Here is a 22,197-nt window from a genome sequence, read left to right on the forward strand (position 1 = left end):
AGACAGGAATCAACTGTCCCTATGATTCAGCTTATGGACCTGCAAGTTCTCAGCTTGGGAACAAAGGCATGAATGTCTGACAAGGAAAAGTTCCTGAGTGCATCCTTAGCATGGTTGACTCTGTTCAGTCTTGGGAATCAGAACATGCCTGTATTTAGATAGAGGGATGCAGATGACCACCGGGGTGCTTTCCTGACAAAGGTGATTGGAACTAATTGTGTGCTTGGGACTCTGTGGAGTCAGAGATACACAGTTGCATAAGTGTCAAAGAGCATTACCTGTGACTGTAAGTGGGTGTTGAAGAGTATCAGCTGTCTTCACATTCCTTTGTACAAGATTAGACATGTTTGTTAGGTTAGGAATCTTAGGAAACAGATTTAGATGGTGTGTGTGTGTGTGTGTGTGTGTGTGTTGGTGAATGTGTGGTGTATGTGTGTGTTGGTGAATGTGTGGTGTGTATGTGTGTGTGTGTGTGTATCTTTTCAGTCTCCATACCTCATGTTTCTGTGACAGTTTTCACACTGCAGCATTTGGGCTGGACCATGTGGCCAGCTAGAACCTGGGATCTCCACTTCTACCTCACACAAGCCCTCAAGTCATTGCAGTGAGTACCACACCCAGTGAGAAGAGCCCCAGATTAACATTTCCATTGCGATTTCCACAGTTCAAAACTAACTAACATCTACTATCATCTTTCTTAATATAGTTTCATTAAATGCTATTCCATATTAAAAACATAATGTGAGAAAATGACCATCAAAATGAGTAAATATATGGGTGTACATGATATAGTAACATGCTTTCCTATAGTATAAGAAAGTATAAGAGGGCATATACATCCTGACATATACATATGTAATACATATGCTTTATCAGCGTGTATTTGTACTGTCTATGTATATAATATGTATATTATTTTGGTCTTTAAATATCTCACACCGAAAGTTCAATCTCAAATAATACATGTATGTGTGGTATGATTTATGTAACATATAAAATCATATTTTGTGACTGTATATGCATGCACTATATATGAAACCATGCACATGCGCGTGAATCTGCATAGTGTCGTCGTCATGTAGTGTGCGTGCCTGTCTTGTTTGTTTCATGATAGCATCCTCCCCTGATCCATTCATTAGCTTTCATTGAATGATTACTATATCCACACAGTCTGTTGAACACTTAGAATGTGGAAATAAAATGAATGTCCTCATCCCTGCCTTCAAGAATGTCACACTGTCATGGGGAAGACAGACTCCACAACACATAAGTGCATTTAAAAAGAGATGCAGGGAAATACTTCACAGCTGGGCTTCGGAAAAAATGCCCCAATATTCAGCAACAGTCTCCCCTTTCCACATGCAAAGCTTTCCTCTTCTTTCTAACCTGATCTATCTTCTAAGGTGTGACCCTAAAGATAATTTTTTTACCTTAATAAAACCTTAAAAAAAATAAAACCTTGGTTGCAAGTGCTGGTAGGAAGGTTTTGATTTATGTCTCTATGAGATATGAAACATTGGACTTCCCTCTACACATCATGAAGATTTGCTGCTTGTACTTAGCAGAAGGTTCACCTTTTTAAAGTCCTCTCCTTTTTATCACACTGCATCTTGGGAAATGGAATGATTTCTTAATGGTTTGGGAACTTTCTCTCTCTGTCTCTCTATCTCTGCCTCTATCTGCCATCCCCCCCCCCCGTGTGTGTGTGTGTGTGTGTGTGTGTGCGCGCGCACATGCATGTGTGTGTCTGTGTGGACAATAATCAGAGAAGACATGCAGCTCTGTGTACACTGGAAGTGGATATAGGCATCTGATGTAAACGGCATTGCTTCACTGAGATTGCATTTTAAACAGAATGTTTAAAGTATTGAGGGTTTTACCTGTAAAAGAAAAACTAGCCATAAGTTCACTTCCTATTTAGGATTGTCATGAATGTCAAACAAGATAACACAAGCAGGTAGTTTATGAAGTAAAATTGGAGATACAGTCTACGTCTGGTCAAGGTGTGATAGTCATGTGGTTGCATACAAGATGCTTTCAGGCTCTGAAGCAACCTGAATGACTTCTGCAGGCCACATGGGGTATAGTTTACATTCATAGTTTTCTGCAGAAAACTTCGGCACCTCTTACCGAAGTCCTGCTCCACCCTTCCTGGCTCCACTGTACCAGTTCTGGTTTCAGCCTCTGCTTCTGTTGTTGAATTTGACACATTCTCTGATAACAGCACAGGTTCTTCATGAACTTCAACTGTGCCACCAAATCCAAATTGCCTCCTCAGTTTCACGTGGAAACCGTCAGCCCCGAAGCCATCCTCTCTCCCCGGCTCCCTGGGCTGAAGATCATATGATGTTTCACTCAGCATACCTGGGTGTTTCTCCAAGGCAGCGGATGCTGGAAACACTTTTAAAAATCCAGTTCTATAGTAATGGCAAAAATACTGAGATTTGCTTTCCAAAATAGTTCGAGACCTTGGAGAATAGCAGACTTCTGCAGGCGTATTCACCTAAAAAAAAGGGGGGGGGATTTTATCCTTTAAATTTTTACACAAAAAATATTTGTTGATTACAATGTGAAGTTCCTTCCAGTACACCAGAGGGATGAAAAGTGGAAGAGCTCAGTGGTCCAGACCTGAACATCTGAAGTATCCTCTTTCAGTGAAAAGATTACATGGGAGCTTGTCTATGTTTAAAAAGGGTGACTTTTACATCAGAAGACCTGAACTTGAATTTCAATCATGGCTTTTAATAGATCTATGATACAGGGCAAGGTACTAGACCTCTCTGAATCTCCATTTTCTAATATAAAATGCTTCAGTTAGATAGAGCATTCTCTCGTCTCCTCCCCTCCCCTCTCCTCTCCTCTCCTTTCCTCTCCTCCTCCTCCTTCTTATTCCTTTCTCTCTCTCTCTCTCTCTCTCTCTCTCTCTCTCTCTCTCTCTCTCTCTCTCTCTCCTAAGAACATAGAGGGCTGCCAGGAACTGTCAATTTATCCTGACTGCAAGCAAAAGAAATCTACAAAATCACTTTTTTAAAGATCAAGAGATGAAACTTCTAATCACATGAACTGACTTTCAAAGGCTGCAAAACTCCCTCCCAAGAAAGAGGAGACAAACAAACCATTTCACCTTTGAACGATTTTTGGAAGAACAAGGTGACTGCTAATAATAGCAGGTACTGAAAAACAGGCAAATTTTAACACAACTCTAAAGGCCAACTACAAGTTAAACTAACAGAGGCGAATCCTCCAGAGTTCAGATATGAGTAAAATCTATACTTTCTCAGGTTTTGTTTTGCTTTATTCTTTGATCTAAAAGTATGCTTATGGGGCTGGAGAGATGGCTCAGTGGGGTAAAGTGCTTGCTCAGTAAGTGTAAGGACTTGAGTTTGGATCCTCAACATCCATGTAAAAAATTAGACCCTTCATGCACCTAAATTTGCAGCACTGAAGGAGTCTCCATGGTTATAGGCTAATCCCTAGAACTTGCTGGCCAGCAGGACTCACCAAAACAGTGTTTTCTGGGCCTACTGAGAAACCCTCTATCTAAAATAACTTGGTAACAAATAGTGGAAGGCACCTGAAATCTATCTCTGACTTCCATACACACGTGTTCATTCATGCACACATACAGACATTAACAATGTATATACACGTGCACACACACAGAAACATGTACATACATAAATGGACATGTACACACATACCAAGTAACATGTACACATACACATATGGACATGTACATATACACATATGTATACACACATACACACAAGAACATGTAGACACACACATGCACACACATGCTCAGAAGAATTATTTGCTGGAAAGGAGGAGAATTAAATGAACCTCTTCTAATGGAGCACCTTCATGTTTCTTGGTAATGAAGTAAAAGTCATAAACTCCAAGGAAATTATAGGTCAACCCTGTTAGCATGGGGGCCAATGGTTTCTGCATTGGGCAGAAAGTAGAAGCAAAACACTGAGGAAAGCTGGCATTTCTCTGTCGGTCCATTTAGGCGAAGGGCAGAGGAAGGAACGGGAGCAGAGGCTGTTTCTCTAAGGAGTTCTGCATTAAGCAATAGCAGTGGATCACTACAGAGCAGCCGCATTCCTGTGCAGGCAGGGATGTGAGGTAAAACCTAACTGAAGAAGTGGAGACAGAAGACTTTTACCTGGGAAGAGAGAAGGAAGGACACTATAGGCCAGAACTCTGAAACAATACAATTCAGAATAATAGAACATTCTCTCCACCCCAAGTCCTTTTATGTTCCTTCAGAAATAAAGGGCACTTGGCTACCACGAGAGTGCACAGAAGCCCCAAGAAAGCTTCGTTCTCAGAATGGAGAAATAGCACATAGACATAATCCTGAGTCAAAAGAAGGAAACTCTTCACTTCACCAGCAATGCACAGGAGGAAGCAATTAAGAGACAGTAGTATGGAGGAACACCTCCCAGTTCCACCTTGGTTAAGGATCATGAAGACATAAGCTGAAGTTAGAGGAAAAAAAAAACTGTGAGAAAAAAATTCCTAAAACAAAACCTAAATTAAGCAAAAGGTGTATTCACAGCGAACTACTCTAGGAATTCCTAGTGATTGGTGCAATGAAGGTAACCATGGTAACAAAGTCGAAGCCAAGCTCAGTGACGGCGTGGCTACACCCTTTTAACACAACTCACAGAAAATGAGAGGAGAGCCTCTCTCTCTCTCTCTCTCTCTCTCTCTCTCTCTCTCTCTCTCTCTCTCTCTTTGTGTGTGTGTGTTTCCCTCCTCTGCCTTTCACTCCTGCCTTTCACCTCCACTAAGCTTTCTTTTCCCCTTTCTTCCTATCCTTTATTCTCCCCTTCTTCATTCTTCCCTTCCAGGACTCTCTCACCTGTTTACCTCCACTCATTTCTCCCCTCAAATACTTCTCTCCTCTCTGCCCAGATCCTCTCTTACCTTTTCTCCTTTTGCCCTCTCCTCTCTCTCTTACAACTTTGTGTATTTTGTTGATATAAAGCTGAGTTATATACCCAGTTTGCACGGGGCAGGGGTGTCATCTTCTGGTATACTATGGTTTGTCCTGAGTCATGTGGTTCCAGGCATAAAATGTCTTTGTGAGAAACATCTATTAATTATCACTTCAGTACTGTGAGTTTGGGGAAACTGTCAATGACAAATAGGAGTTGTTGATTGGTAATGGTGTGATTTAGCTACTTGTTGAAGATTCCTCCGGGGACGTGAACTGTAGGAGGTAGCATGCATGAGGTCGCCTTGGCCTTTGCTCAATATGCATTTGTTCATAGGTATGAATTCTTCATCCAACCATGATAGGATACCGGATATCATACTTGCCCCACCCCACCCTCAGGCTACAAATGTCTTTCTAATCTCTGCAGGGCTGGTAACCCGATTGACCCGTTTCTCTCCTAAGACAAGTTCCAAATGTTTAGTTAATAGCTAAAGTCTTTCTTATCCACTGAGATTATGGGAGTAATTCTAAGTGCCACGGATACTGGAGGAAAGGTGAAATGGGAGGAGTCAGCATCCAATTACTCTGTGCTGGTGAGGCACAGTATCTGCACAAGAATAAATTTTAGTTGTATATCTTTACAGTTCCAGATGTGTTGAAGATGACCATTTAAATAGCAATTATGGATTATCAGTCATCCTGGATTTGTTATGAGAAGGAACAATTTCATATTCCTCAAGCCTTCAAATTCTGTGATTTTCGAGATGTCATACCAGCACTTCCCACCTTCATGCATTCTCATTTGTAAGCCAGCCCAGTGTTTATAAAAATGTGCCCGTAATCTGGGTAATTATAAAGATTCCAAACTACTAAGTATTTTATATCTGCTTTCTTATATTTGTGCTGGAATACACACACAAAGATCTTGTCAAGGGACTGTATGGGGCTAATTTTTAGTCCAACTCGATGAGGTAGGGGAGAGTGTAAAATTCTGATAATGGCTCCAGGATAGTCTTAAAATTATAGTATTCATATATATATATATATATATATATATATATATATATATATATATATATATATATCTTCATTTCTCATAGTGACATTAGGGCTATAAGACTGATGTTCTACTTCCAGAATCAGAATCTCTTTCCAAGATAGAACAGAGGGAATCATATCAGATAATTAGAACCCCATATGGGAGAGACAATCTGCTCACCTGCTACCAGGAAGGATGGAGCTGTGTGTAGCATGTAGGAACTCACCCGTGCATGGCTGCATATAAAAACATTGCTGCTGCAAACTAAATCTGCTTTATTTAAGACAAGGATCTTGAGTCCGAGACAACTGGGCTGTGCCCTCCTTGGTGGTGCAGTCATTGTCTCATGTTTATTTTGCCTCACAGGGTCAGGATACTGTCTGCCAAGTAGGGAAGGCATGGCTGTGGGCTCCTGATGTAATTGGTCACACAGCATCCATTGAGGAGACAGAGACATGAATGCTGGAATTCAGAAGGCTCCTCCTTTTTTTTCTTGTTGTTTAGTCTGAGATTCTGCCACTCACGTTTAGACTGGATGTCCCCAATCAGTTAATCTTATTTAGAAGCGCCCTTTTAGCTCCACCCAGATATGCATATCTTAGGTGTATCTAAATATAGTCAAATAAAAAAATTCAGAATAACCAACACATGAGGTAATCCTCATGGAAGTCTTATAAGAGTTGTACTTTTATCCCCATAGAGTTCACTAGAAGGGAAGTTAAACAGACTTGCAAATAAATTTTCCAAAAAAAAAAAAAAAAATTGAATTTGCATCCACGAAGTTCCATTAAGTGGAGAATTATTGAAAAAAATCATCAATCTGCTTCAAAGAAATAGGGGACAACTCTTGGGAACATTCACAGGCAAAGAACTGTGTGTGCTTGGCAGTTTTCACCAGCTTGTGACTGCTTGCACCTCCATCCTTTGCGACTTCCCACAGAAACTCTTGCACCCCGGGGCTTTGTTCTTGTTTCCTCTGTGTTGAAAACCTTTTTGTCTGGTATTTAGACTGTTCAGATTCTTTTTCCCACCCCTTCAGGTTTCCGCTCAGATGCCATCTGCCTAGAAAGGGCTCTCATGAGCTTTCCATCTGTGATCCCCAACCCCCCAAGCCAGAATTTTCCATCTTATCCTGGACTTTCTTATCTCCAAGGCTTATTATAATCTAAAATCATTTAAAGATTGTTTATTGATGAATTTAACTCCTGCAGTTCTGCAACATCATTTAAGTTTGGTGGGAGTGCAGAGATCCAGATATTCTGCTTTCTGGTTTTCCTGAGGGTGAAGCACATGCTGGGGATTAAACCCAGGAACAGTATGTGCTAAGCGACTGTGAAGAACACTGTCTGTGAAACACATACCTGGCCTTCATCTTCATATTCACTCACGGTACCTCACCACCTTCATCCTAATGCCAGATACATGGCAGAATATGGATATATTTTAAAATTTCTTGACAGGGATGGAGCCTGTAGCATTGAGCATTAAGTGATCGGGTGCGGTGCCTGCGTTTCCTAGGATGTCGTCAGTACCTATAGTCCTGAAGTAAGCACATGTGCTGGTAACTTGTTCCACCAAGAATAATAAAGGCCAAGAGGAGCGTGAACAATTAACAGACTCAAGTCAAGCCATCAGGACTTCTGGCAGAGAAGTGGTCTGGTTACTAATGGTGTTTACTCGGAATGGTGGGAAGAGAAAGCACAGAATGCTCTGTGCCTCTTTGAAGTTCCAGAGAGCTTATTGCATAGACATCCGGCATGTCTGGAAAAAATGCACAGCAGAGCAGGAGGCACCAGTTCCTCAGACATGTGGGTGACATGAAGTATAGCTCTGAGAGGAGTCTAATTCAACCCAGAGAGCCCAGGAATGAGCCCTTCAGAAATATTTAATTCCATGGTTATGAGCATTTACTTGAGCTGAATAATAACTAAAGTGTCGCCCCCCTCCCCTCACATAGGAAACGAAGGATCTTTATGTTCTTCACAAAGCTTTCTCTCCAAGTTATGAATTGTGATCCGGTATGTTCTGTTTTGCCTGCAGATGGGACATCAGGCAATAGAAACCAGAGGAGTGTCTGAAACAACTTAAAAGCTACAATTTTGACTTAAAAAATCAAGATGGCAAATATGGTGCTTTTGTTACTCACAAATATTTTCTTTTCCTTAAAATTTAAACTAAACCATGGTTGTAAATGTGTCTTTTTGCTCTCACCCAGGGCAATTATTTTAGAAATATTATATGATATTGTACTGTCTACAGCAGGCTTTGTTTTTAAGAAGACGAAATCACCTACTATATTCTACATGGAGATGTCCCTCTGGCTGGTGTTGACAGTAATCTTAAGGTAATCCTTTGAAATAAAAACCTATAAAAATGTCGTGACAGGAGGAGGAGAGAACGCGTGTGGTAGAGAAAATGAAAGGAAAGTGGTTACCTCTCTGATAAAATAGAGTGTCTCTTCTGTCAGCTGTAGCAGAGCGACTCAGCTCACTGAACTCTGTAATTCTCTCTGGAGCTTAATTAGAAACCTTGTAAACTGACTGCAAGAGGCCAGAATATATGTTTTGGATGAACACAGAACAGGCTTGTTATGAAAACAGGAATCCACCCTGCCATCACCTTACAATGGCATCTAATGACTTTGTAATTGGATTGCCCCAGTGGGTTCAGAGAGGGGATCTTCTCTGTCTGGAGAGGGATAATGAGAAGTGTAGACTTCACTTCCTTACAACAAAACACATCCTTTGTTTTTCTAATTTCATGGGCATAAAATATATCGATCCAGATTCTTCCAGGAGCTGAACTGTGGACAGAGATGAAACACCCCAGGGACTTTGTAAATGATACCTGGAGAAGCTGAAAGGGTTAATGTCATCTCCACTCACAGTGGGGAGTAAAGGGTGTAGGGACAAGCTGTCAGAGGGAAAACAGAACTCAGGACAATCTTGAGTAATTGTGCCTGGTAGCCTTTGTATGGAGAAGATCCCTGACTTCAAATAGGTCAGTCAATTTCACATGTAACGAAAATATAGAGTTCATTCTAAACACTTGCTTGTGTATTCAGACGGCAAGCTGAGATCTCTCCTATACACCTTTTCTTCTTTTTTCTCTTCCATTTTCTGTTTTGATTTTTTTCTCACCCTTTTGCTTGTACCAAAGCATTCATCTTGCTTTATTACCATGTGATTTATTTATTTATTTATTTATTTATTTATTTATTCTTTATGAGTTTCCATATTGAAACCATCAAGTTTGAATGAAGGTTTGTCTTTATTTTAAAACATAGCTGGATTCAGTTTCAACTTCTTTCTGTGGGGAGGAGTCTGCTTCTATAAGTCCCCAGTCTTGAAAACAACTGTACAGTACTGAGAAAAACAGTCAACAGCTTTAGCTAGGAGCTCACAGTTTCGTGACTGTAATAATATTTGGAGAGCAAGAACATCTCAGAAACTGTACGCAATGCTGATCTGTAAAATAAAGTACCCTTTTGATATACAGGTCACAAGAAAAACAATTCTGTAAGTAATATTTTATATTTTTCCTCTCAAATGTGTGCTAATATTTCTGTTTAATTAATTTTAACCAACGATAACATATAAAGGGATATCTTTCCTAAAAGTGACAATTTATGACCACAAAAGCACAAAGATTTGGAGTTGGCATCTTGTTAAATTTCTTTAATGAACTCAACATTGTAAATCACCAAATGTCTCCTTTCTTAAATATATTAAAAGATTCTTGTACTAAAGAAAATAACTTAGAGAAGATTTTCTAGTTTTGAAACGTCTTTTTATATGAATACATCATGATCGTATATCAATACATCAAGAACAAATATGAATACATCATGATCATATATATTTGTTGCTGTGGATATTTGAGTCTCCTGCAGCCCAGGTTGACAATGAGCTCCTTCTGAAGCTGAGATGGCTTTGAACCCCTCATCCTCCTGCTTGCACCGCCTATTCCCCCACTTCAGGGATGAGAGGCATGTATCAGCATGCCCAACTGATGCAAATATTTTATTATGTTTTTTATTGCTGGTTGAATGATCATTTTTATTTACTTTTGTGTTTCTTCATGCAGTTGGATATGCCAAGAGACAAAGGAATAACCTTTGTGACTGTAGCATGCTTTGTGCCACTGTGTTTCAGTCCCCTTTCCCTACAAATTCATAAATCTGATGACATAATATAGACAAAATAGTGTCCTTTACTGGAATAATACAATCATGGCTTTTAATGTTGCTCCAGATGTTCCCAACTCTTCATTCCTGCTAATATTTTTTTCTGTTGTATTTTAAGGTATTCAATTAATTTTTTTCTCTAGTTCTTTCTACTTTTAAAAGAACAGGGCGAAAGGTGAAGACATAATTCGACCTTCATGAACAACTATCTGAAATACTAAATGAAATGAGGATACAAGTAATTATAGAACAATGCACAACTTATTACATGTTCAGCATGGAACACTATACAGCTTGTGTTTGAGAGCTGGTAGCTCTTTCATCTTTCCTAACTCTGTGAGACAAGCGACATCTTGTTGGAGCAACAGAGCAAGCCTTTAGGACCAAGGTGACCCTTTGTCTGGAGCCATTAAAAGGCTAGAGCTGAGATGATATTGGAAAAGATAAGTAGCTACCTGAGATATTAGGTCAGAAATTATTTTAAGATGGTTATAAATGTTTTCAGCACTATATATCCATTATACACAACAATAAATTTTATCACCATGTTTTATATATGTACATAATGCATTTTGATCATAATTAACTTCCTATTACCTCACTTTGTTCGGTTTCCTTCTTTCCAACTAGCTCCATGTGTACTTTCTTCAGTTCTGCTCTCCCTTCCATCTCCCTCTCTTTCTTTAAATAGACACAATACACACACACACACACACACACACACACACACACACACACACCACACCACACACACAGACCTCCCACATCCTTCCAATATAGCAAGATATTTGAATAGATTCACTCCCCCTGTAGAGTCTCAAATCAAACTCTCAAGATTCATTTGTAGGGACACCTATGTTCATTTAGCCTCTAAGATTCCACACCTACCCAATTAAGAGAATATATCTGGTTGACTATGTGCCTTTTTTTAAAAAATCACAATCAAATTATAACATAGACCATAAAAACACAATTGTAAACTGCTTATGCTACATGAAGGTAGATTAGAAAAAAAAAAAACGAGATGCTATTGCATTAGTGTGTCCATGAGAAGCAAGTATTGGGAACTGACTGTCCAACCAGTGGTCTTATAGGATGGGGCCAAATAAAGAAGAATTCTTCCTTTCAAAGGAATAGATGTCCTCACTGTGCTTAGTGTCATGAGAGATGACATAATTCATTATAAAGCATGAATTCAGTCTTCCCCTCCCTATTGCTCTTTCTTATATCACTTTATTTCATGGGACAATATAACCAAAGGTGCCTTACCAGAAGCCAGTGTCTTGATATTGGAGTAACTAACTTTCAGACCTGAGAAATTAATTTTATATTACCTAGTCTTTGATAGTTTATTATTACAGTATGGATTGGATTGAGGCAGGAGGAAAGATGATTTTTCAGGTTAGTTATGTTAGATGGATACTAATTACAGTATTTTCCATTTCAGTATCAATGTAGAGTTCATCTAATTGTCATCTGTCATCCATCTCTTATCAATCTGTTTCTGTGTCTGTTATCTATCCATCATCTGTTAGCTATTTGTTTCTTATCCCCCCCCCATCTATGTAGGGTTAGATTTTTCAAAACCCACTTTTAATAAGGGTTCTTAAATGTTTAACTTCCTTTATAGCCCACTCCCCACCAGAGGTAATGGAAAGGAAAGGTTAATAGAGCAAAAGACGATGTGGACTTGTTTAGAAATAGTTCTTTGGCACAAATCCGATCTATGTTGTCACACAATCTGCGGGAAACATCATTCATGAATCAGTAATGGTAGGTCAATCCAGAAGAAACCATAAGGCTCTGCAATCAGCCTGAATCCATAGAAGCAAGAAGCTGCCAGAACACCACCAGAAGGTTTTTGGTGCATTTCTCTCTCTTTCTTTGTGACCAAGAAAGAGTGGTAAGGTGTACCAATGCCACTCAGTGTCATCAGTGAAGACCAGCATCAGCAAAGCCCTATGCTGACCAGCAAAGGATGCCAAGGTGTACCAATACCATCCAACATCATTCGTTGTCTGTTGGGTTATATTTATACCCTTTCCAAACATCACATGCCCTCTCAAGCATCTGCTCTAGCAAAATATCACATGCCCCCTTTCCAGGCTGCCTCCAGAAAACTACCACATGTCTGTTTTTAGAAAAAAAAAAAAAATCCTTCCACGTGTCTGATTCAGCAAAAATATCCTCACAGAAGAGTTTCCAGACAAAAGTATCACATGACACAACTGAGTCTTCAACAAAACCAGAAATTTCCACTTCACCTCTATCTATTGATTGTTTAATTGATACTGATTGTTCATACTTAAGGCTTTCACAAATGCTGCCCTACTCAGGCAGTGAATATGTAGCAGACATATCCACTGAACAGATGTGTCCATTAAGTATATCTAATCACCAAAAATGCCTAATGTTTAAACTCATGTTTGATTCCATAGCTTTCATAAAAATAGAACACATACTGCTATTTTTGAAATGCTAGACTTCAGGTCTGTTTCAGAACTCAGTTTCTTCAGATGAGGCACAAAAGCAGACTTCTCAACTCCTCAGTGTTTCTCATTTCATCCGTTCAATTTTCTCTATTGCTGATGACGTGAATCCATATCCTAAGTGGCCTGGAAATCAAATTGAAAGCAGGATGAAATTTCATCAAGACTTATTTTCTAACTTAACTAACTGTTCAGACTGATGTAAAATAAATTTGAGCAATTTTTAATGATATGATTCTCATAGCTAAAATGATATTATACAGAATTTACATTTATAAGTCCTACAAATTCTGTAAGAGTAAGATAATATTTAACCATAATTTTATAAGAGGTACATTTAGAAAGATCCAATCAATGGTATTTTACTTGCAGATATGCAAAGTTTAAAAGAAAAAAGTTTGAGCAAGAATATAAAGGCCCTAAACTCCTTATTGCTCCAGTTTAACAAGGAATTAAGAGTAGAGTTTGTCAAAGAAATAATTGAAGACACCCTGGGAAGAGACGACTGAGGTTTTCAAGTTTATCATGAATCATTCAACGCCTTTGGCAAAGCCTCGCTGGAACTTATGATATTATAATGAATCTTAAAATGTAATTTAAGTTTTCACTAAGGACTTAATTCTGATTCTAAGGGGAATTTTATCCAAGAAAGGACTGCACGCCTGAGTCCCGAGAGACACATTCTGTTGATCATGATAATGTTTTGCCTGAAGGAGAAAAGAAAGGTAAGCTGGTGTTTTGAACCCGGATGAGAAGCCTTCCATTTATTTCTTTTGTATTGAGCAGGGGTAAACCAAGGAGAGGACATGGAATCTGTGCCTCTTTGGGGTGGGAGAGAGAGAGAGAGAGAGAGAGAGAGAGAGAGAGAGAGAGAGAGAGAGAGAGAGAGAGAGAGAGAGCCATTAACTGATAGTAGCTGCATTTGTATGGGACTAGAGTCAGGCCTTCGCTCTGAAATCTCTATCAGTGCTTCTAAACCGCATAGGCGTGGGCATCAGTGATGGCTCAGTAGATCTAAACCTGTCTGAAAATCTGAGCAATTGGAAAATGTTTGTGCTCGCTCACCTCCTGACAAAGGAAACAATAACTAACACAGTGGGAAGCTGCAGCTATCTTCTGACACATTATGTTTCTAGCCCCAAAATGTCACCTGCAACCCAGAGAAGGGAGATGAATGAAAACCAGCAGTGGCCCTGAAACACACCAAAGGAGAAAAAAAAATATCCAGCTGCAAAATCGACTGAGATTTCTTTAAAACCTAACACGCTGTTGACGGCAGACTTGTGCCAAGTCTGAGCTTGTATTCTCTTGTAAGGTCAAGGGTCTTCTAACCGGGCAGGGGAACGTAAGTCTCTAATTTGAGGTGTAACGGCAGCATGTGACTTCATTTTAAGAAGCCCTGAGAGAGAAAAGCTAGGTAAATCTTAGGATGGTTTTCACTTTCTCTGTCACATGAAAATGCAGAGATTCTGAGTGTATAATGTTTGAAACAGAGGAGACCCAGGAATTCACCTTGTCCTCTGGAGTGGATTCTACAAATTTTACATGGCGTGCCCTGTAGTACTAGCAGCGGGATCCCTTAGAGCTCGTATAGGTTGAAGGCAGGTGATGAGGAGAGATGAATTATTAACTCCACAGTAATAACCTTCTTAGAGCTTTTCCAAATAGCCAGTTTTGGAAACCACATGACCTTTCTCAAACATAAATATCACTTAATTAGCCAAATTAGAAACATGTGCATATTAGAATCTAAGGTGGGGGCGAGGGCGAACAATGGGGGTGGGGTGGAGTTGAAAAGGAGAGCGACAGGAATGAGAGGGGAACACGAGAGGATAATAGGAAGTGAATATGGTTAAAAATACATTTTACATACGTATTAAAATTCTGCAATGAGACTGATGAACATATGCTTTAAAAATCTTAGATTATTTGAGCTAACGACATACTTTGGGACTCTTTAGAGTGAAGTTACTAGCAACCATGAAAAAAAATAATTGAGTTTAATGTATTTGCCAGACCATAAAATGTCCTATTTCTCCTAGTTTCCCATATTCCTGCTTGGGTTTTTGCACTGGCAGATACTGAACATGGCGATAGCTTCTGAACAAGTACTGAATGAAAGTAGCTTAAAATTTGTTTCTTTGAGACAGGATCTTATGTGATACAACTAGACTCAAACTCAATGTAAAATTGATCCACCTGCCCTTACTTCCCAGGGCTGAGTCACTGAGAAGCACCCTATGCCCAGCAGATTTCGTAAAGAACTCCAAGTAATATTAATATTTGTTATTTTTCTACTTTGAATTAACACAAACCATCAAGTTTCATACCTGATTTTCCATTGCAGAAATGGAATGCAAATACATTGAGTTATTGCTTAATCATCGTTATTACTTTGGTTTCTAATTATTGCCTTCTAAATAATATTCACGACAAAGTCACAGTCAACTGAGATCACCTTTCAAGATTGTAAAGATGATTTACAATCAGTTGGAAAGGTATAATATGGCATTTCCAAGGCAAGGGCTAGCAAAAGAGAAATGAAGAGGTTTTATCCTACGTGGGAAGGTTATCCATTATATTTATTAGAACAGGAATACTCCATTTTAAAATTAAATAAAATATAAGATAGGAAATGATATAGGCATCTTGGTTTCATTTCCTGTTGTTGTGATAAAAAAATAATAAAACCTGACAAGAACAACTTATTGGAGAAAAGGCTTATTTGGCTCACAGTTGCAAGTTACAGTCTGCCCATCGTCATGAGGGACCCAAGGAGGTAAGAGACGACAGCAGCCAGCATGTTACATCCACAATCAAGAGCACAGGGCAGTGGGTTAATGTGCACATGTCAGTAGTGCTCAGCTCACCCTTTCTACTCCGATATAGTCCACGATTACCTAGAAAATGGTGCCACCCAGAATGTGTGGGTCTTCTCACCTCAGTTAGCTTAATCAGGACAATTCTGCACAGCACGCCCCATGTCAACCTGATCGAGACAGTACCCCATTGAGACTCCAGTCTTAGATGACTCCCTTCTTTAGTTGACACAAGACCCATCCATGGCAACAGGTTTTAGAAGCTTTTCATATTTGTGATTGCTGCATTATTTTTTAACACTGGGTATAATTTCTCAGATCTTTTTTTTTTTTTTTTATAGGAATAAGATTTCAATAAAAGAAAGTCAGCCTCATCACAGAGTTTGGATACTGGTAAATTAAGTGCACAGACCAGTCTGTGTCAGCATTTGTTGGTATGTTAAAGTAAATAAACATGATTTAGATGCTAATAGACTAGTTTCACATATATTGAAAGTGTGTAATATTAAGCTAGGTAGGCAGATCCAATTGTATTCCATCACTGATGTACGGTTAATAATTGGAACAGAAATGAACTTTCTCTGATCTTTCTAAGCACTTAGAGCTGCCAGAGATCAATAACTGTCCCATGACTATTAATAAAGCAACTCTTATCAAACATGAGACTCCTCTGACTTTCTTTTTCCTAGCACTTGAGATCTCTCTGGCAGGCAACATGCCATGATATATCAAGCACTCAGCTGAAATTCATATGAAACATTATAAATTTACAACACCCCCTTCATTCTGTAAAACTTCATTTTAGTCATGTAGGCATTATGCTATACTCTGATATTTTAGCAGTAGTTGGCACAATATATTACCAGAGAAATATGTTAGAAAGGGAAAAAGAACAAGGCTTTGGATGATTAAGTTATATTAACAGCTTTCTCTAGCTTTATTTAAAAATTGATACAATAAATGTCACTTTAAATATTTTATAATATATTTAATCTGGAGGAGCAGGGGTTTTACAATTTATTATCGAACATAGTATTTCGAAACAAAGTTTCTTGTAGAAAATGTATTAGCATGTAGAATAAAGAAAAATAAATGAATGTGTTCCTCTTTTTTTGCTAGATGCAAAATTTGTTGGTACATTAAAATAAATAAATTAATATGATTTGTATGATAGTAGACTAATTCTACACATATTAGGAATGTGTAAATTATTCAGTATTTCTAATTTTAGTTTTTGACTTAACATGTACTAATCAAATTAGTATCTAATTTTGTGAGGTCCTAGTTCATAGGGGCTTTAAATCTTTCTCCTGGGGTATTGACTGTTTCCAGATTATGTGAAGAGACCAACTGATCAATTGGATCCATCCATCCATCCATCCATCCATCCATCCATCCCATCCATCCATCTATTCATACATTCACCCCTCCATCCCATCCATCCCATCCATCCATCCATTGATCCTTGATCTACTCCTTCATTTATATTGGTTACATTTTTGTACTTGACAGAATCTAGAGTCATCTCTGAATCGGGAATGTCAGTTGAAGAACTGCATCTATCAGGTTGGTCTGTAAACAAGTCTGCAGAGCATTTTCATGATTGATGATTGACGTGTGGCACTGTGGGTAGTACTCCCCACAACAGGTGGGCCTAGGTTGTATAAAACAGCAAAAATGAGCAAGGAATGGTGAACAACCCAGTAAGAAACAGTCCTCTACAGCCATTGTTTCTATTTCTGCCTTCAGGTTTCTTCTGTGCTGTGTTTCTGTCCGAGTTGCTGTTGGTTGTGTTCTTTATTATAGCAATAGAGAAGCAAACCAGGACACCATTCATCAACTCATTCAAAGATGTATAATTTATGCCAAATATGCGCCAGGTATAATACCATATAATGGGGATACAATGTAATAATATTTCTGGCTGTGCAGCTGCCTCTAGAAATGATGGGCAAGCATATTAATGACATAGCTCAGGTCAGGGGTAGGGACTACACCACACAGGGTCAGGATTCTGTTTTGGCTATGATCCAACGTGCTGGTATACATGGCTTTGTTCTTTTCAGGCCTCCAGTTAGGCCATATTATATTAAGAGTCTGGGGTTGTAGACGCACACGTTCACACTTCACTAGATGGTCCTGTAAATTCATAACCCAAAACTATGACAATTGCTTGATCATTTTCAGTTAAGTAACCATGTGGATCAAAATAACAAAATGTCATTTCTATGAAGAGATGCCAAGGAACATTCTAGAAGCCTTCCAGTGATAGCACAGATGGAACCATTATACAGACATTGCTCTGACTGAGAAATTGTAAGTAAAATGCCCTGAGTTCTGACTCATTGAAGAGGACTGTCTGGGTCTTCTCATGAATCAGGTGAATTTATATTGGAGTAGGTTTGGGGTAAGGAAAGTGTAGTTCATGTCATTTGTGGGCTTGATGCTGGTCTCTATATTAAAAGTTCTGTGTTATGAAGATCCAAGAGTTAGAGCTATTGGAACCACCTGCTATTTTCTCAGTTCACCTTCTGCTTTAACCACCGGTATCTATTGATATTCACGAGGAACCAGCTTTAAAATATAGATTAGCCAAACAAACAAACAAACAAACAAACAATGGAGTAGCCAAATTTTGGCACAGGGCTACTGTGTAGAACTTGTGGAATATACTTACTCATTCTTTAGATAACTAAACACACTATGGTACTAGTGCAAAGTTATAGGAGACAGGAGCCCATGACTCAGGCAGGAAATTCTAAAATGACTTATACAAAGTTCCCCAATGGACCACTGGGTATACTGAACACAATCACCCATCTGGCTCACCTACTTCCTGCTAGATTAACTTCATTTATTTCCTTTCTTTTCTCCAGTTCCTTCTCTTCTGTTCTTTTGCATTATTGCCAACAATAAACCATATTCAAGCTTTTTTTTCAGGCTCCTTTGTAGTGTGTGTGTGTGTGTGTGTGTGTGTGTGTGTGAAACGGGTAATATTTAGAAAATCCGCAGCGTGGGCAGGCTGTCTAATCAGAGGGGAGGCTCTGCTTAGCTCCAGCCGCCATGTTCCACTGCTCTCTGGCTCTGACCGCAGCTCCGGCTAGCTAGAAGCGCTGGCCCTGGCACCCCTGAGATGCCAGGATGGCGGATAGCTCTGCCAATCCACCAGGCTGTCCCCACAAAGCTCTGCTGAGCCCCAGACAATACCTGCAATCTTCACAGTAGAATGAAGACTATTAATGCTTAAAGACTATCCAATGCTTTTATATATTTGGAAATGCTCAATTATCAAGATGCCCACACAAATAGGATTATTACCCAATTATCTAACCTAGATATTATAACAACCTTAGACTACTAGAGACATGCGTACATCCACCTCCATCTTCCCTCCTCCTCTTCCTCCTCTTCCTCCTCTTCCTCCTTGTCCCCTCCTCCTTCTTGTCCTCCCCCCTCCTCCTCCTTCTTCTCCTCGCCTTTCCTTCTCTCCTCCCCACTACTTACTCTGCCTACCTCTCATAGTGCCCAATCACTGAGCTTTATTGCAAATGTAGTGGGAAAATATCCCTCTACAGTATGTGTTGGGGGTTAATAGTGGAGAAAGGGAAATATATAGAAAGCCATTTCAAGAAATATAAAAGACAATAGAGAGATAAGATACAGACCCATCAATAAAGTAAAGGCAGGTGATATTTGATCAGAAGATCTGACAGAATGAATGACACACAGTGATTCAGGGAAAGAGGGAAGGAAAAACAAAGGCAGGTGGGACTGTACATACAAAGTTCTTGTAAAAGTTTACCTGGCACAATTGAGTAACAGCAAACTATCAAGCATGGCTGGAGAAAAAAATAATGAGAAAGAGTAACAGCAATGAAACAAAGGCCACTACACCAGGTATCATAAAAGCTTTAGTGTCTATGAGGGATATTTCATATCTCTGGGGTATCATTTTAAATAAGGATGATAAAGCTGATCGCACATGCTCTTGGAATGTATTCATGAGAGTGTAGAACCTAGGAGGAGTAAGAATTCCTCCTTCTCTGTATCTTCTGTATTTGTATGCATATCTATATTTCTACCTGTGTCTATCTATGCTATATCAATTCATATATTTATCATCTATCTATCTACCTATCTATCCATCCATCATCTATCTATCATCTATATATATATTCATCCATCTATTATCTATCATCTATCTTCTATCTGTTTTCTATCTACTTAGCTACAGACCTACCTATTATTTCTCTGTTATTTATCATCAGTATCTATCTACAATGACTTTTTCATCTCTTCCACTCCCATCAGATCTTGTGACACACAGTGAGCTGTTGGGTTTAGCTACAACACAAGCAGCATGGAAAAGAATTGGAGACATGAGACCCTCAGGGATAGTCTGCCTGTAAGCCAGATTTGCCCCATTGTCCCATTTTCTAATGTTCCTTTATCCACCCTGTTAAGCATTTTCACTTCTTGCCTGAAGTCACTTTGTTTTAAGCAAAGAATTTCTGGATTGCTCACAGGGGGAGAGTCTTCATTTGCTTTTTCTCTAAAGAAGCTCTTGTCAAGGTCTGTCAGAAGATCCTGGGCCAGAAGGCAGAAGAACAGATGCTCCAACGTTTTGAAGTAGAGCGAGTGTCCAGGTGTTCAGAGGTCTCTATAAATTGGCTAAGTTTTAGAAACTATGATTTGTGCTTCCCACAATTATAGTTAACTCAGTCATTCTGGATTTCTGATGGGGTTGAAAACATATAGCTATTGACCTTAAGGAGAAAAGATTTGAGTGGATGGTCGTCAGCTGACATTCACCCTAAAACCAGGTTCAGAACTAAATGTTTTAGTTAGAATAGATGACAGAGGAGCTGGTTAGTCAACAAAAGGATGGACTGGGTATTGGGACTTTCCTGTACCTCACTGGTACAAATTGGCATAATTATGCTCTAATTGTATTTTGAGAGAAAAGTTTCATTTTAACAGGAAGGGTGATGTGTAGGAGGAGCTAAGGTAGGAGGAGTACTGAGAGGAAGAAAAGGAGTAAGAAGAGGAGAAGAAGAAAGAGAGGAGAAGCTAGGTGATGAAAGAGAGAAAGAGGGGGAAGACAGGGAGCCAGATGTTCAAGTATCTCCACCAGTCAAAGATAGTTGTTATATCTAGATTGATCAGTGGGTTACACCTCTGATTGAACAATTCCAAACTTATAAAGCCTATGATTAACATTATTTTAAAAAAATGTATAAATGCAAAAAGGAAAAGGGGGCATGGGATAGGGGTTTCCTAAGGGGGTGGGGGGAGAATGGGGAAAGGGGATGCCATCTGAAGTGTAAATAAAATATCTAATAAAAAAAAAAGAAGAAGCTTGTGAAACTTGTGGGGAAATCACCCTGTCATGTTTTATTAGAAGAAGGAAACACCCTACCTTGTTACTTCTTGGTGTGTGTGTGTGTGTGTGTGTGTGTGTGTGTGTGTGTGTGTGTGTTAATTTTCATTGTTGTTGTTATGAATGAATAACATTCAGGCAACAAATAAAAGTCAACAGTAAAATAAACAGGTACTTGTGAATAAACTATTTTCCTAAATTGATAGTGTGCAAATTACTTAAATTTTCCTGAACAACTAGATTTATAATCTCATAATATTTTCTGATTCATATGTTTGCTACACATTTGTATCTGATCAATTCACTACCGCTTAGTAATATAAATTCCATTGCTTCTAGAATGCTTTTAGTCTACTCCTTACTTTGTGTGGTAGGTGATGTTTAATATCAGGGATTGTTATAGTTGTGACTTGGAAGGCATTCCTACCCAGATACACCTCTTCTCAATGTTAAATATTTTTTAAACCAAGATAATTTGGAGCTTTCATTTATCATTTCATCAAGCATCTGAGTATGTCTGGGACAGTATCACACAGTAAGGTTTTGAGGCTTGGAGCTCCATGGAAGTTAGGTTTTATGGTTAAAACATTTAAAAGTGGTTGTGAATGTGTTGTTCGAGAAAAGCCCAAGTGAATGGCCTGGGAGTACAAATCACTGAGGGACCAGCTAGGCAGGAGCTGTTCTGTGGGTCTCTGTGGGCTCCATCCGTGTCTGCTTCATTTTTCACTGAAAACATGCTGCAAATAACTGAACAAGCTGGACATTTGTGGGAAGAAGATTCTCTGTGCCTACAGAATAAAAGTGATGTGTCCATTGGCATTCAGAAAGGGAGGGGGCTAAAATTCTGGACTGCCTAGTTTCTCAGCCTGGGTCCTACTTATTCAATTAGATTCAATCAGGCATTAAAACTAGTGGAATCATTGCAAAATTATTTCTTTTTACTTTATCACCCCAGTCCCTTCCATATTACCACACAGATAAAAATTTACATGAACTATAAACATCCTGCATATCTTATAAGTAGGACAGATTTTGGGTAGAAAGTTCTGTTGTTAGATTGATGTCCCTCTCCTTCTGGAAGTCCTGTATAGCAAAGAAGGTGGCTACTTCAATCTCTATCTCCTGCTCAGCTAGGTCCCTGTCAGTCCCCTGATCCCAGGTCTCCAGTTATTCTTAGAGATTTCCCCCAAATATTTCCAGTCTCATTCCCAGTCTTCTCCTGTCTCCTCTCTCCCCACACATGACCACAATTCCCATATAGCTCCCCACTCTCTCTCCTATCCAGTCCCCTCTCTTTATCCACCTCTGGTGACTATTTTGTGTCCCCTTCTGAGTG

Source organism: Arvicanthis niloticus, chromosome 4 (assembly GCF_011762505.2).
Source record: "Arvicanthis niloticus isolate mArvNil1 chromosome 4, mArvNil1.pat.X, whole genome shotgun sequence".
NCBI lineage: Eukaryota > Metazoa > Chordata > Mammalia > Rodentia > Muridae > Arvicanthis > Arvicanthis niloticus.